We start from the raw sequence: 16,203 nt of genomic DNA, 5'->3' as shown, positions 1-16,203 counted from the left end.
AATACTATAAGACTGAATTTCTTTCTCCTCTCATCTTTGCACACATAAAGGTTTCAGAATCTCAAAGATATATGTAGCAATTTGGCTGAAAAAAAAGAGAACATCTTTACTAAAGAAGTTAGTGAGTTGCTCAAAAAGGAAAGAGGCCAATCTTGCACTGAAGCAAAAAGGTGTAAAACAATATATATAGCATTTGATATTTCTGTGCAAGGAGTTGTTTTAAAAAGATTATTACAATAGGACTTCCCTGGTGGTTCAGTGGTTAAGATGCTGCGCTTCCACAGCAGGGAGCACGGGATCATCCCTGGATGGGGAACTAAAATCCCATATGCTGTGTGGTATGGCCAAAAAAAAAAAAAAAAAAAAAAGAATCTGTGACCATAATAAAATTTGTTTAAAAAAAAACACAACATTATAACAAGATGCATGGGAATACTACCTGGTTTAGAAATGAATTTTGATACTGTCATGTAATTAGGTTACATATGAAAGAAATTTGTAGACCTCAATAATAAAACCAGGCTTTGGAAAAGATGACTAAAGCACACTTATTTTTATTTTATGATTTGAAACCTCAATTAAGATATTTCACTACGTAAGACAAGATGAAATCATGGAAGACATCATAGCAAGAGATAAAACCCTAGGGAGGCTATTAACAATTTTCCCTTTACACTTCCTACATGATTGTGGAAATGTGGGTTCTACTTCCCCATGAGGCTCTTATTGCTGGATTTGGTACAACAGCTGCTATATCAACAGAAAGGATTAGGCATTACAGTGGGCCCTTCGCAGATCTTGCCTTAGAAAGTTAAATGTCGGTGTCAGATTTGCTAAAGGCATACCTTAAGTTAGAGGAAAATTATCTTGCTGGAGGAAGAGGGGGCATCCTACAACAAAAAAAAATGAATAATCCTACAAAACAGACAGTAATTTTTATTCATGATGAAATGAGTGATCCGATTTGGTCAGGGAAAATCAACTATTACTGTAGTGTAATTGAAACGTTAGTAGGCAGAGATGGTGAGAAAAGACATTTTATTAAAGGAATAGCATGAGCCCAAGCACAAAAATTGCCTAGACCCGAGGTTCATGCAAGTGGGAGCAAAGAGAATAAAAAGAAGAAACCAACTGCCAAGATGTGAAGAAGGTAGGATCTAAATGCTTCGGCAATGTGTAATATGAGTGGAGGGAAATGACCACGAATGGTGATGCTATAGCATCCCCCCAGAAGCCATAAAAACAAGAGAACATAGCAATGATGAATTAGTGCAGCCTAAGTTCAGAACCTTACTTATGTTGGAGCCTCAGAATTCAGTATATTGTCATGGCATGAGAATTAGTTTCAGATTATGTGTAGGAGATAGTTTGTTGCCTAATATTGGATTTAGGTTTGGTAAAATTTTGAATTACATAAAAGGTGCTTGATGTAGAGATAAAATACTAGAATGCTGCTTTACAAGTAAGCCACAAAGGAATGTTAGAATTTTTTGAGTCATGAAAACATAAACATCAGAATAATTATTAGCTTAAAGAAATGCAGCCAAGTTGAGTATAGTCCAGATTCCAGGACAAATTGTAATATAAGATTCTGGAGTCAGGGACTCAGGTTCTTCTTGCATATGCTCTGGCTTAAGTCAATTTGGTCCATGGGGTAAAGCAAGGCAGAAAACTTTATTTTTATAACCTATTAAACTGTGAATAGGAGATTGCACTTAATATAGGGCTGTATCCTTACCAAAACCCATTTTATCAGGGTGGGAAAGATAATTCTACTGTTTTTCCAACAGCAAGGCAATAGAGAATTGAAAGGAAGGTTTTAGCTTGAACATTCTCATAAGTCCCTATGGATTTTGAAGTGACTAGTAGGGATGTTGCCCATAACTGTGGCAGCTGGTAAGTAATTTGTAGCCTGTAGTCATCTCATTCTAAGTTTGTTTACAGCAAGACTTTGGCTCAAATGTTTGAGTGAGAGTCATTTCTCACTGGGCCTATTGTCACTGGGCCACTCCACATTCATGGCATGTGACCAAGTGATACAGATGTTTGGAGAAGTTTTAGGCTGAAGATATACTAAATTAGGAATTAAGATTCTAAGCATATAATAAGAAGGACTTTCTGGATATAAGAAAGAGTTTACGGGATCTTGGTGGATAATAAATATTTCCCACCCTAAGTGTGCCTTTATTAGAATTGGAGACTTTGAGGTGGAGGTTACCTGACTGAGATTTGTTTGTAGAAGAGAGACTTCACAGCTGTGTTAGGAAACCCTGAAGGCCCTATATGGACATTCTAAGGGGTCAGAAAAACCATAACTTCCTAGTTATACACACAGTTAGTAAGTAACTCCAGGGCTGTGCTACCTAGCAAGAATGACTTGGGTGAGTCGATCCCTGCCCCTACGTTTTATTTTCTTCCTTTATAAACAAAGGAAGTGGAACAAGTCCCACTAGAATCTTAACTCTTAGCTTCTTATATTCATAGTCTCATGATTTGCAAAAATGGCACAATTCTCCACCCCTACCTGTACCCATGCCATTTGTATTGTGACTTTGCAGCTCCTCCATCAAGAGGGTGAGTCTATTCTCCCATCATTGAATGTGGATTGACCTTGTGACTTATTTTGGCCAATAAAATAGAACAGAAGTAAAAACTGTGCCAATTCTGAGCGTAGGCCTCAAAAGGCCTGTGTGCTTTTCCTTGTTTTCTTGGAATTCTGCCACCACTTTGTGAACATGCCTAGACTAGTTGATGGATGGTAAGAGACGTGGCCCAATCACCCCTGTCACTCCAGCTGGCAGCCAGCAAAACACCAGATGTACATGAGGCCATCATAGACCAACCAGCCCCCTAACTAACCTGCCAGCTGATGACAGGTGCATGAACAAGCCAAGCTGAGAACAGCTAGACCTGGCTCAGATCAGCAGAACCATCCCTCTAACCTATAGTATTGTGAGCAATAGTGCATGCTTTTTTTTTTTTTTAGAGAGAGGTTGACAAACTATGGCCATGGGCCAGCTGCCGGTTTTTGTAAAGTTTTACTGGAGCACAGCCATGCACATTTGTTTATGTATTGTCTATGGCTTCTTTCACGCTACAATGGCAGAGCTGAATAGTTTGGATGGAGACTGTCTGGTCCACAAAGACTAAAATATTTATTACCTGGCCCTTTAAGAAAAAGTTGGATGATACCCTGTTTTAAGTCACTTAATTTTGGGGGTAACTTGTTACACAGTAATATCTAACTGGTATGCTATCACATTAAGAAATTGATCAATCATTTTGGTTATTTAATCTTGCTAAATAAACTGTTTAAAAAAACTTAATGGCTTAAACAACAACCAATTTATTATCTTTCACAATTCTGTGGATTGACTAGGCCCTGCTGGGCTGTTCTTCTGACCCACAGGATGTTGCATGTTGACGTTGTCTAGGAATAAGACTGGACTGAAATTTCTGAGCTGACTCATTCAAGGGCCTGGCAGTTGATGGTGGCTGTCACCTGGGAAATCAGCAGGTACTGGTGATTGGGGCACTTACTTGTGGGATAGGCACATGGCCTGATGGCTGGGCTATGAGATGAAGCATCTCATAGGTGAGAGTTTGAGAAACCCAAGCCAAAGCTACAAGACTTCTTAAGGCAGCATTAGACACTAATCTGTGCCATATTCTAATCGTCAAAAGTGAGTCACCGAGGCTGTCCAGATTCAAGAGGAGGGACTACACAAAGGAGTGAATATTGGTTTGGGATGGGGGCAGAAACTGTGGAAGACTAGCCATCTCAACTATAATGTATAGCCTTTTCCCTCCCCCTCCCTTCCTTCCTCTCCTGCGGCATCTTTCTTTTTGCCTCTATTTTATGGCATAGGAATTGTTCAACTCACCAGCATGCTTGATGTACATAAATACCTATGTGTGTGTGTGTGTGTGTGTGTGTGTGTATTTAAGAACTTAGAGTTCTTGGATTGGAATCTCAGTCTGGCTTCGTTGGATAACAGAGTGATGTTTATACATGGATCTTTTACCTTTGGAAATGGCCATTTCACATCTGCTTCAATTAAAATGTTTAATGACTCTTTAACCTTAGGAGTTTTAAAGCTTTTAATCACATAATATCATTTTATCCATCTTTGGCAAGTTGATAATTTAGATTGGCAGGTAACCAAAAATATGTGAAATAATGTAACAATTTCTCATGATACTTCACTCTCCCTTGGCAACCATTGTCTCCCATTCACCAGTGGGCTCAGCATGACCTGCTGAACACAAAGTTTACACGAAGTCAGAGTGCAGGTTATCTACGTGCTACAATACTGCTCATTTTGGGGAATCTTCTCTCAGTGATCATCTAAAATTCCAGTGCTATGTGCTTTGAGGTCTTGGTTCATTTTGTCTCAACTGACAGGTCAGTTGCTTTGAACCACAAAATCCAAGGCATCTGTTTTATACTCCTGATTTTTAGAACATTGACTTGCTCCCTAGCAGTCCTGAGATCTTTCCTTTAACTTTCAAAGTGGCTATCTCCAGTCCATATCACCTTCTTTCTCTTTCAAATTCCATGGCAACCATGCCTATCTGGACACCCCCCAACACAGACAGACACACACACATACAGAGACACACACACACACAGACCTGTATAGTAAAAACAAGGCTGGAAGACACAAAAATTGTTTCTCTTCATTTGATCCTGGAAGTTAAATTGGGTGGGTTTGAAATGAGGTGCAAACTCCTTTTTCTGCCCACTCCTTCCCTATGGATTTATAGAAAAAGTTATACTAACTCCTCTTCCCAAACATTCTCTTTTCCCTACTCATGACATGCACAGGTTAAAACAAAAATCCTTCACTTAATTCTGCTTTCTCTATAAATATTTCCAAAATTCATGACTTTCTTACATGATTATGTTGAATATTTGCACCTACTCACCATCCTCTTTCACCATAATCTCTTCCAATTCGTTCTTTTGTGTTTTTGCTTTCTCTTAGGTTACTGTGATCCCTTGAAGCAAATCTAGTGACCCATGCTAGCATTTGACCCATTCAAATGCTCTTGCTTCTTTACTCCCAGCCATTCAGCTGTTTCTTATTCTGTCTGTTCAGTCATGTCTCTCCTCCCTCTTACCTATTCCTCTTCCCTCTGTTATCCTACACAATGATCAGATAGTGGCAGGTAAGAAATCACACCTACCCCATCTAGAGCATGTATTATAGGAGTATGGCAGGACATGTGAAAGAGGTAGCCCCTCACCTATGGTTTTCTGAATAAACACAGAAGACAAAGACCAGAATCGTGTTCCAGAGGGATAGATTCTATGCCAAAGAACAAAGCCAAGAGAAAATTTAAAGCCTAGTGTTTGATGCAATAGGACTAGATACAATAAGAGAAGAGGATTCAAAAATAAGAAAGCATGACAACAGAGAGTGAGAGACAAGACAAACAAAATGTGTCCTGCAGCAATTCCATTAATAAAGTATGGACCATCGTGCCAGCTTTTTCATCAGGTCATGATGGGTTTGTAGGGGAGCAAAATTTGTCACCCCAAAATGTACCTCTTTGACAAGAGGATTAATTTGGGATGAATATGTTTAAGAAATAGCAGAAAGTTTTTCTTGTTACCACACCCCCATCCCTTAACTGACTAAAAGAATTTAGATAAAGGGCCTGTTCCAAGAATAGAGCTGTCACCAGAAATATCTGCAAAGAACGTGGACTATGTGTGGCCGGGGAAACTCAGTAGGGCCTAGAGGTCAGAGACCACTCTGTGTCCCATTGTCTCCACATGGCCCAGCAAACATGTGATTACCAGACATTTGCTTTTTAATCTCTGTGTGAATTGCCTTCCTTTAAAGTCCCCAACCACTATTCCCAACATCCCCTTCACCTTTAGCTGAAGATGATATTTAAGGTGAGAGTTTCAATCATTTTGGTGAATTACTCAGTTTTCCTAGGTGTCTCCCATGTATACATCTTATTAAACTTTCAATTTTCTCCTGTTAATTTGTCTCTTGTTAATTTGAGTCTTAGATTTCCAGATGTACTTAGAAGGGTAGAGAAAATTTTCTTTCTCCATGACAGGTTCATTTAAATTTCCAGGGTAAAAGTCACCTACCATTGCCTAGGAGTGTCCTTCCTATGTTTGCAGTATTGTTTTATATTCTGCTTTGTTATTTCTTCTTCTGTTCTTTATTTATGGATGTCTTGTGAAAGTCAGCTATGGTTCTAGACTTTCTACTCCATACTCATTACTTTAAGTCCTTCGACTACTTTTTTTGTAAAATTTATTTTTATGAAGTTGGAACTTAAATCAGTGAAATGTACAAGTCCAAACTATACAGCTTTTTTTTTTTTTTGCCATTTTTTGGTATATATACCCATATCGAGCTATAGAAGACTCACACCAGAATTCTCCCTCATGTCCCTTCTTAGGAACTACTACACCAAAGATTAATTTTGTTCATGTAAAAAAGGTATAGCTTTTTTAAGATATCATCAATAGACAATAAATGTAATCTTTCAAAGTGTATAATTTGATAAGTTTTGACATATGTACATCTGTGAAAACATCAATCAAGATAATAAGCATATCCATCACTCCCAGAAGTTTCTTTATGTCTCTTTGTAATCCCTTCCTCCCATGCTTCCTTACTTTCCAATCCTCCAACAACTGTTAATAGCATTTACTGAATTTTATATGAATGGAATCATACAGTACGTAATTTTTTGTCTTGCTTCTTTCATTCAGCATAATTATTTTGTGATCTATCTATGATAGAGCATGTATCAAAACTTTATTTCTGTTTTATTGCTGAGTAGGTTTCCAGTGTATGGATATACCACACCTTTTAAAATCCATTTACCAGTTGACAGATATTTGAGTTGTTTCCAGTTTTTGGCTATTACAAATAAAGTTGTAGTGAACATGATATACATGCCTTTTAATTATTTTGGGGAATATCAAGAAGAATGTCTTGATCATATAGTGTGTTTATGTTCAAGGTTTTTAAGAGACTGCCGAAGTCTTTTCCAAAGTGGTTGTACCATTCCATTCCCACTGGCAGTGTATGAAAATTTCAGTTTCTCCACATCCCCATCAGCACTTAGTATGGTCAGTCTTTTTAATTTTAGCCATTTTAATAAGGGTGAAGTGGTAACTCATTGTGGTTTTATTTGCATTGCTTTTCCTTAGAGCAATGATGACAAACATCTCTTCGTGTGCTTGTCATTCCTATAACTTCTTTAGAAAGGCAGCTGTTCAACTCTTTACCCATTTAAAAAAAAATTAAATTGTTTGTTTTTTTATTGTGTTTTGAAAGTTCTTTATGTGCTCCAGATACATGATCTGCAAATATTTTCCTTCAACAGATATATGATCTGCAAATATTTTCCTCCAGTCTGTGGCTTGCTTTTTATTCTCTTAACAGTGTCTACTGAAGAGCAGAACCTTTTGTGGATTGTGATTTTGGTGTCATATCTAAGAAATATTTTCCTAATCTGAGATCACAAAGAATTTCTTGTACATTTTCTTCTAAAAGTCTTAGAATTTTCATTTTACATCTAGGTCTATTATTCATTTTGAGTTAATTTTAATGAGGTGTGAGGAGAAGTAGTGACCAAGATGGTGGAGCAGGAGATCCTGAGCTCACCTACTCCCATGCATACCAAAATTACAACTATATACAGTGCAACTGTTGATGAGAAAGACCAGAAGACTATCAGAAAAGATCTTCTACAACTAAAGACATAAAGAAGAAACCACAACAAGATGGGTAGGAGGGGAGGAGACATGGTATAGTCAACCCACACCCTCAGGTGGGTGATCCACAACTGGGAAGATAAGTACAATTGCAGAGGTTTTCCCCAAGGAGCAAGGGGTCCAAGCCCCACATCAGGATTCCTAGCCCAGGGGTCCTGCCCCAGGGAGATGAGCCTCAGAATGTTTGGTATTGAAAGCCAACAAGGCTTCCTTTTGGGAGAGCTACAGGGCTGTGGGAAATAGACTCTACTCTCAAAGGGCACTCACAAAATATCACATACTCCAAGACCTAGGGGAGAAGCAGTAACTTGAAAGGAACCTGAGTCTGACCCACTTGCTGATATTGGAGAGCCTCCCAGAGAGGCAGGAAGCAACTGGAGCTCACCCTGGAGACACAGACAATGGTGAAGGCCATTTTTGGGAGCTCGTTCTACCATGAGGACTCTGGTGCTGGCAAGAGTCATTTTGGAATCCTCCCTCTAGCTTATTAGTGCCAAGACCTGGCCACACCCACCAGCCTGTTGGTACCAGTTCTAGGACACCTCAGGCCGAGCAGCCAGCTGTGTGGGGACACAGCCTACCTACCAGCAAACCAGCTGTCTTAAGACCCCCTGAGCCCACAGCTGTCCTGGACACAGTCCTATCCACCAGAGGGCTCAGGACCCAGTCCCACACACCAGTGCACCAGTTTTAGCCCTAGAATTCCCTGGGCCTTGGCCCCACCCATCAAAAGGCCTACATCAGCTCTGGGACCACAGGACTTAAAGCTAGAGATCCAGGACCCAGCTCCACCCAGCAGTATGCCAGCACTAGCACCAGGACAATGTCTTACCCACCAGTGGGTGGGCAGCAGCCCCACAATCCCCTGAGCCTTGGCTTCACATACCAGCAAGGGGACACCAGCCTCAGGACCATGCAGTCCCACAGCCTGCCATGTGAGGAACCAGCCCCACCCACCAGCAGACCAACACTAGATCCAGGATCCTTGGCCCCATGACCACCTACCACAGAATCTATCTTCTTCCACCAGTGGGCCAACCCTAGCCTGGGACCCCACCCCCACCCCAGGACACTGAGCCAGCCACCTTGTGACCAAGCACCACCCGCCAGCAGCCAACAGCCTAAGGACAAAGCAGGACCAGCTAACCAACTAAATCAGGGGCCATCCACACCTACCAGACACGGTAGTCAGCCAACCAAAACAGAAGGAGCCACATAGCCCACACAGGGGGTACTCTTAGACCATATAGCTCTGGTGACCAGAGAGGAGTGTGCTGCTGGGACATATAGGACATCTCCTACAAAAGGCCACTCTCCAAGGTCAGGAAACTTAACTAATCTACCAAATACGTAGAAGTAAAAATAACAAATTTGGTAAAATGAGGCAACAGAGGAATATATTCCAAATGAAGGAACAAGATAAAACCCCAGAAGAAGAACTAAAAGAACTGGAGATAAGCAGCCCACCCAATAAAGAGTTCAAGGTAATGATCATAAAGATGATCAAGGAACTCAGGAGAAGATTAGATGAACAGAGTAAGAAGTTAGAAGTTTTTAACAAAGAGAAAGTATACAGGGGAACCAAACAGAGATGAAGAATACAATAACTTAAATAAAGAATACACTAGAAGGAATCAGCAGTAGACTCGATGATACAGAGGAAAGAATCAGCGAGCTGGAAGAAAGATTAGTGGAAATTACTGAAGTTGAAATGAAAAATAAAAAGAAATGAGGACAGTTTAAGAGATCTCTGGGAAAACATCAAGCATACTAACATTTGCATTATAGGGGTCTCAGAAAAAGAAGAGAGAGAACATATTTGCAGATAATAATGGCTGAAAACTTCCCTAACCTGGGAAAGAAAACAGACATCCAAGTCCAAGAAATACAGAGAGTCCTAAACAGGATCAACCCAAAGAAGACCACAGCAAGACACATTGTAATTAAAATGGCAAATATTAAAGATAAAGAGAGAATATTAAAAGCATGAAGGAAAGAACAACAAATTACATACAAGGGAACTCCCATAAGACTATTAGCTGATTTTTCTGCAGAAATTCTGCAAGCCAGAAGGGAGTGGCATGATATATTTAAAGTGATGAAAGCAAAAAACCTACAACCAAGAATTCTACCTGGCAAGGCTTTCATTCAGATTTGATGGAGATATCAAAAGTTCTCACAGACAAGCAAAAGCTAAAAGAGTTTAGCACCACCAGACAGGTTTTATAAGAAATGTTAAAGGGAATTCTCTAATTGAAAAAGAAAAGGTCACAATTAGAAACATGAAAATTATGAAAGGAAAAATCTCATTGAATCAACTATGTATGAAGCTAGTAGGAAGGTTAAAAGACAAAAGTAGTAAGATCATCTATATCCACAATAAGTAATTAAGGAATACACAAAACAAAAATATGTAAAATGTGATGTCAAAAATCGTAATACAAAGGATCATAAGAGAATACTATGAACAACTATATGCCAATAAGATGGGCAATCTAGAAGAAATGGACAAATTCCTAGAAGTGTACAATCTCCCAAGACTGACCAGGAAGAAATAGAAAATATGAACAGATCAATTACCGGTAATGAAATTGAATCAGTTAAAAAAAACAAAAAACAAAAAAATTCGCAATGAACAAAAATCCAGGACCAGGTGGCTTCACCTGTGAATTCTACCAAACGTTTACAGAAGAGTTAACACCTATCCTTAAACTGTCCCAAAATTTCAGAGGAAGGAACACTTCCAAACTCATCCTATGAGGCCAGCATCACTCTGATACAAAACCAGACAAAGATATTACACAAAAAAAGAAAATTACAGGCCAATATCACTGATGAACATAGATGTAAATTTCCTCAACAAAATATTAACAAACCCAACTCAACAGTACATTAAAAGCATCACACACCATGATCAAGTGAGATTGATCCCAGCGTTGCAAGATGGTCCAATATCCACAAATCAATCCAATATCCACAAATTGAAGAATAAAAATCATATGATCATCTCAATAGATACAGAAAACTTTTGGCAACATTCAACATCCATTTATGATAAAAACTCTCCACAAAGTCAATATCGAGGGAACATACCTCAACGTAATAACAACCATATATAAGCCCACAGCTAACATCATACTCAATGATGAAAAGCTGAAAGCATTTCCTCTAAGATCAGGAACAAGACAAGGATGCCCACTCTCACCATTTTTATTTGACATAATATGTCCTAGCCACAGCAATTAGACAAGAAAAAGAAATATAAGGAATTCAAATTGGAAAGGAAGAAGTAAAACTGTCACTGTTTGCAGAAGACATGGTACTATACATCGAAAATCCTCAAGATGCCACCAAAAAACTACTAGAGCTCATCAATTAATTCAGTAATGTTGCAGGATACAAAATTAGTATACAGAAATCTGTCCCATTTCTATACACTAACAATGAACTATCAGAAAGAGATATTAAGAAAACAATACTCTTTACAATTACAAAATCGTACAATCAAAAACAATAAAATACCTAGGAATAAATCTAACTAAGGAGGTAAAAGACCTGTACTTGGAAAACTATACGACTCTGATGAAAGAAATTGAAGATGACACAAACAGATGGAAAGCTATACCATGTTTATATTGTTCTAGAGCTATTTGTTGGAAGATTAGTTTTACTTACTTTGAACTTAACATAAATGGAATCATGAAATATGTTTTTATTTAATCTGGTTTCTTTTGCTCAAAATCATGTCTTTGAAATTCATTGATTTTGTTGTGTATACCTGTAGTTTATTCTATTCCCTTGTTGCATAGTATTTCACTGTATGAGGGTACCACCATGTGTTCATCTATTCTATTGATAATGGACATTTCCATTCTATTATTGATGAACATTTTGATTGTTTCCAGTTCCTTCCTCTTATGAAAAATACTGATGTGAACATTCTTGTCTTCTGGTGACATAAGTAATCATTTCAGTTGGGCATATACTTAGGTGTGGAATTTCTGGGTCATAGGGTATGCAAATGTGTAGCTTACTAGATACTGCCAAAAAGTTTTTAAAGTGAGTATACCAATTTTAGTCTCTTAACAACAATGTATGAGAGCTCCACTTACTCACCAATACTTGATACTTACTGTCAATCTTTCTTAATTTTCGTAACTCTAGAGGGCGTGTAGTGGCATCTAATTTTAGTTTAATTTGCATTTTCCTTAGAAATGGCGGTGACAAACACACTGATGTTTATAGGTCATTTGGAATTTTTCTTTTTCGAAAAGAAGTGCCTGTTCAAGTCATTTTTCATTTAAAAAATGTTTGTACAAGTTCTTTAAATGTTTGCATGTTTTGGATATGAGTTCTTTGTTGGATATATGGACGTTCTTAATTTGAGAACTTAATTTTAGAACACCAAACATTTCAATCTTTTCATAAAAGGCTTGTATTCTGATGCTTCATTTAAGAAATCTTAAAAATAACATCATAAAAATTATCTCCTAAAATAAAAAATTATCTCCTATAATAAAATTATCTCCTATAATGATTTTGTTTTAGAACCATTTCTTTAACATTTGTTGCATCTTGAATTAATTTTTGTGTATGGTATAAAAGATATTTTTTTTTAATGTTGATATCTAATTAGTGCAATATCTTTTATTGAAAAGACCATCCCTTCCCTCACTGAACTGCAGTGGTACTTTTGCCATGTATCATTAGATTGTGTATGTGTGGGTCTGTTCCTGGACTTTCTATTCTATTGTTCTAGTTTTGTACATTGTCCTAATTACTTTAAATTTATAAAAGTCTTGAGATCTGGTAGGGCAAGATTTGTTTTTCTTCAAGATTACTGTGATTTTCTAGGTCTTTTGTATTTTCATGTAACTGTAGAAGCAGTTTAGCAATTTCTACAAAAATCCACAGGGATTTGATTTTGATTACATTAAATGTACAGATAAATTTGAGAAGAATTGTCTTAGTAGAAACATGGATTCCTTCAACCTATGAGCATGATATATTTCTTAATTTTTTATGTCTTTAATTTGTCTCAACATTGTTTTATTGTTTTATAGCTTTCAATATAAAAGTCTTACATATCTTATATTTTTTAAGTATTTGATGCATTTTGTTTCAATATTAAATAATATTGTTTAAAAATTTTTTACTTTCCAATTTTTGCCAGAAGCATAAATACATACATTAATTCTGAGCATTGACGTTTAATATAGTAACCTTGGTAAATTGACTTACTAATTTTAAAATATTGTATATAGAGTCTTCTGGTTTAGTCTGCATGCAAAATAACCTGTAAATAATGACAGTTTTCTTTTTCTTTCCATTCTGTGTCTTTCATTTCTTTTAGTTCCACAGAACAGGATCTCATACAATGTTGAAGTGATGATAGTAAAATCCCTTGAATTCTTTCTACTGTTTTTAAATTTTATCCCAGTACTAGTTATGCTTAAACTGTAATCTCTAGATTTTTCTCCCCCTGCTCCAAGGAGGTATCCCAAATTCTTCCTCAAAGTCATGTAGTAATCTGGGCTGTGATATCTCCTTTTGATTTATATTGAATAATGTTTATTATATATTCTATAGTTGATTACAAGATGCTTAACTAAGTAATTTTCTGTCTTTTACACCAGACAAAATTTCTGGAGTGCAGGGATTATGCCTGTTATCTCTTTATTCCTGGTATCAAGAACAGTGCCTGACTCATGAAAGATATTTGATGAATATTTGATAAATGTTTGCTGAATGAAAGTATGATGCTCCAACTCTGAACTTTCACCAGTCGTCTACATCTATTTATTAACTAAATGTTTTTATTTAGTTGTGCTTCCAGTGGGACACTTATGCCCTGAACTCAATGAAATAAACATTCTCAAACATTCTCTCTCCTTCTGTGTTCCTGTCCCAATAACTCAACTATCCAATTAATTCTCTGGGGCATTCATCTGGTAGTAAATATTTACTACTTCCTTTAAAAAAGCTTATTTGTCTTCACATATCAAGTCAGTATTGTGTTAATTCTTCTTGCTGGTTTTTTGGATTTGAGCCTTCTTTTCCATTTCCATACGTTAACTTTCTCTTGGTTGTATTATTTGTTTCTAATCCCTCTATTCTTCAGCCTACTCACCACATAGCCAACAACAGAGTCTTCCTTTGATATTTTTTTTTTTTTAAAGTTTGTTAACATTCTGATTTTTTTTTTTTTTTTAGAAATTCACGTTCTTTTATTGATTTATTTATTTATTTATGACTGTGTTGGGTCCTCGTTTCTGTGCGAGGGCTTTCTCTAGTTGCGGCAAGCGGGGACCACTCTTCATCGCAGTGCGCGGGCCTCTCACCCTCGTGGCCTCTCTTGTTGTGGAGCACAGGCTCCAGACGCGCAGGCTCAGTAATTGTGGCTCACGGGCCCAGTTGCTCCGTGGCATGTGGGATCCTCCCAGACCAGGGCTCGAACCCGTTTCCCCTGCATTGGCAGGCAGATTCTCAACCACTGCGCCACCAGGGAAGCCCTTCCTTTGATATTACTTTAATCACACATTTCCCCCCAAATCAAAGTAAACCTTTTATCTATGCTAATGGCATTCCAGCCCTCATTTATTACACACTGTGTGTGTACAAACCCCATCTATCTCCAACATAGTCATTTACTCCACCTCACAAAATTCAGTGTCCTTGTTATGCCCACTGCTTTGTTGTTGCTCTTATAGTCCCATGGAATGACCACCTCTTCTTTTTCATTAAGCTATGCCCATAACTTTCTTAAGACTTGGCTTCAGATTTACCTCTTTCAAAAAGATTTCAATGAATTGTATCATCCCAAATGAAATATCCCCGTTACTTTATATTTTCCTAATATTTTTAGTCTATAAATATTACTCAAAGGCCAGTTATCAAGGAAGCACAATTTGGTGGTTCAGAAATGATATTTCAACACAAAAGTCTTCATGTTAACGTGTGCTTTTTTCTTTGATTACAAACGTTTTCCTGATAAAGAGTTAACGGATTTGGGCCATCTTGTGAGGAATACAAGAATTGTGACATTTAGAAGTGTGAAAGATGTGTTGTGCATAAGCAAGGTAAAATGTTCTTTTGAATTATAAACAGAGACACATTTACTGTTTTAGGTGTTAGCTGGAATACAGTCATAAATTGTGGCATATGAATGCAGGCAAGAAATTGTGTGATATATGAATTATCATGATTATGGTATTTGTGAGGACTAAAAGAGACCTAGGTGATATCCAACGACTTTCTCTAGTTTACAACTGAGGGAAATAGAGTCCTAGGAAAATTGTGACTTATCCTCCAATTAATAACATGATTGTGATTATAACCTAGGTCTCCTAATATGAAGTGCAGTTTTTATATACATATACATATATACTTATTTATTTATTTATTTATTTATTTATTTATCAAATAGGATCACCCATGCTGTCTGTACACCCAACCAAAGTAGACTGCATTATGAGCTCCCAGAGGTCAGGACCCATGCCTTTGTTTACTTTTACTTTCTCCAGAGCTGTCCTTCCCGGAGCAGAACTCAGTTTCAGCATTTATTAGACATTATTTCCCTCAAGTTTTACTCTCTACCTGGAAGACCCTTAATAATGTTTTCAGAATCAGAATAGAGAGGAGACTTTCTTTCCTAAATTGCTTTGGAGCATTTATTTTAAGAATATAAGGTTCAAGACTTATGAATGATGGACTCCTAAAATTTGTCTTCCTGGTGAGTTAAGAAGACGGACTTCCCAAACAGGATCACCTACTACATTTCTTTATTTCCTAAATATTTTTTTATTTCTGAGTGCCTTTCAGGATCTGGTCAGAACTGAAAAACATTGATAGGAGAAGCTCAAGCTCACATCATTTGCTGTCTCCTACCTCTGAAACTCACAAGTTTCAGCATCCTTGCTTACGCTCAGGCTACTGATCTAGGACAAGCCACAGCTCCATGTGTTTCCACGGGGATGTCGCATCCATAGCTGTTCTTCCCATTGGGACCCACGCCAAATGCTGGGCCTAGGATGTTTCCTCTATTAGGGCTTTGACAGAAGAGCCAAGATAGTAAACTCTTGACCTCCAATAGGTGCCAACAAATCTCAAATACAGATTTCAATAAAGAAACAACCATTTTCCTCAAGATGTAGGCAGGCTGTTGCTCAGCTCATCATGTTAGAATCTTGCTGTTAAGTTACTCCCCAGAGGGTACATTATTCCTTTTTTATTTTTTATCCCTAGATCAGAGTTCCCTAAACCAGAGGAATGTGAAATAAAGTCAGCTGTTTACAAGAGAGGAAACTCTTCCTTATTTATATTTAGGGGCCCGAGAAAACAGCCTGATTAAAAACTGATGGGCAGTTAAAAGTATGATCCACTGAATGGTGTGGGGTAGGCATTTAATACTGAAATGTGAAGTATTATGATATCCATTTGAATTGAGA

This window comes from Balaenoptera physalus (assembly GCF_965194825.1).
Source record: "Balaenoptera physalus genome assembly, chromosome: 13".
In the NCBI taxonomy this organism is placed as follows: domain Eukaryota; kingdom Metazoa; phylum Chordata; class Mammalia; order Artiodactyla; family Balaenopteridae; genus Balaenoptera; species Balaenoptera physalus.
The sequence above is the reverse complement of the archived record's forward strand: the minus strand, read 5'-3'. Positions refer to the sequence as shown.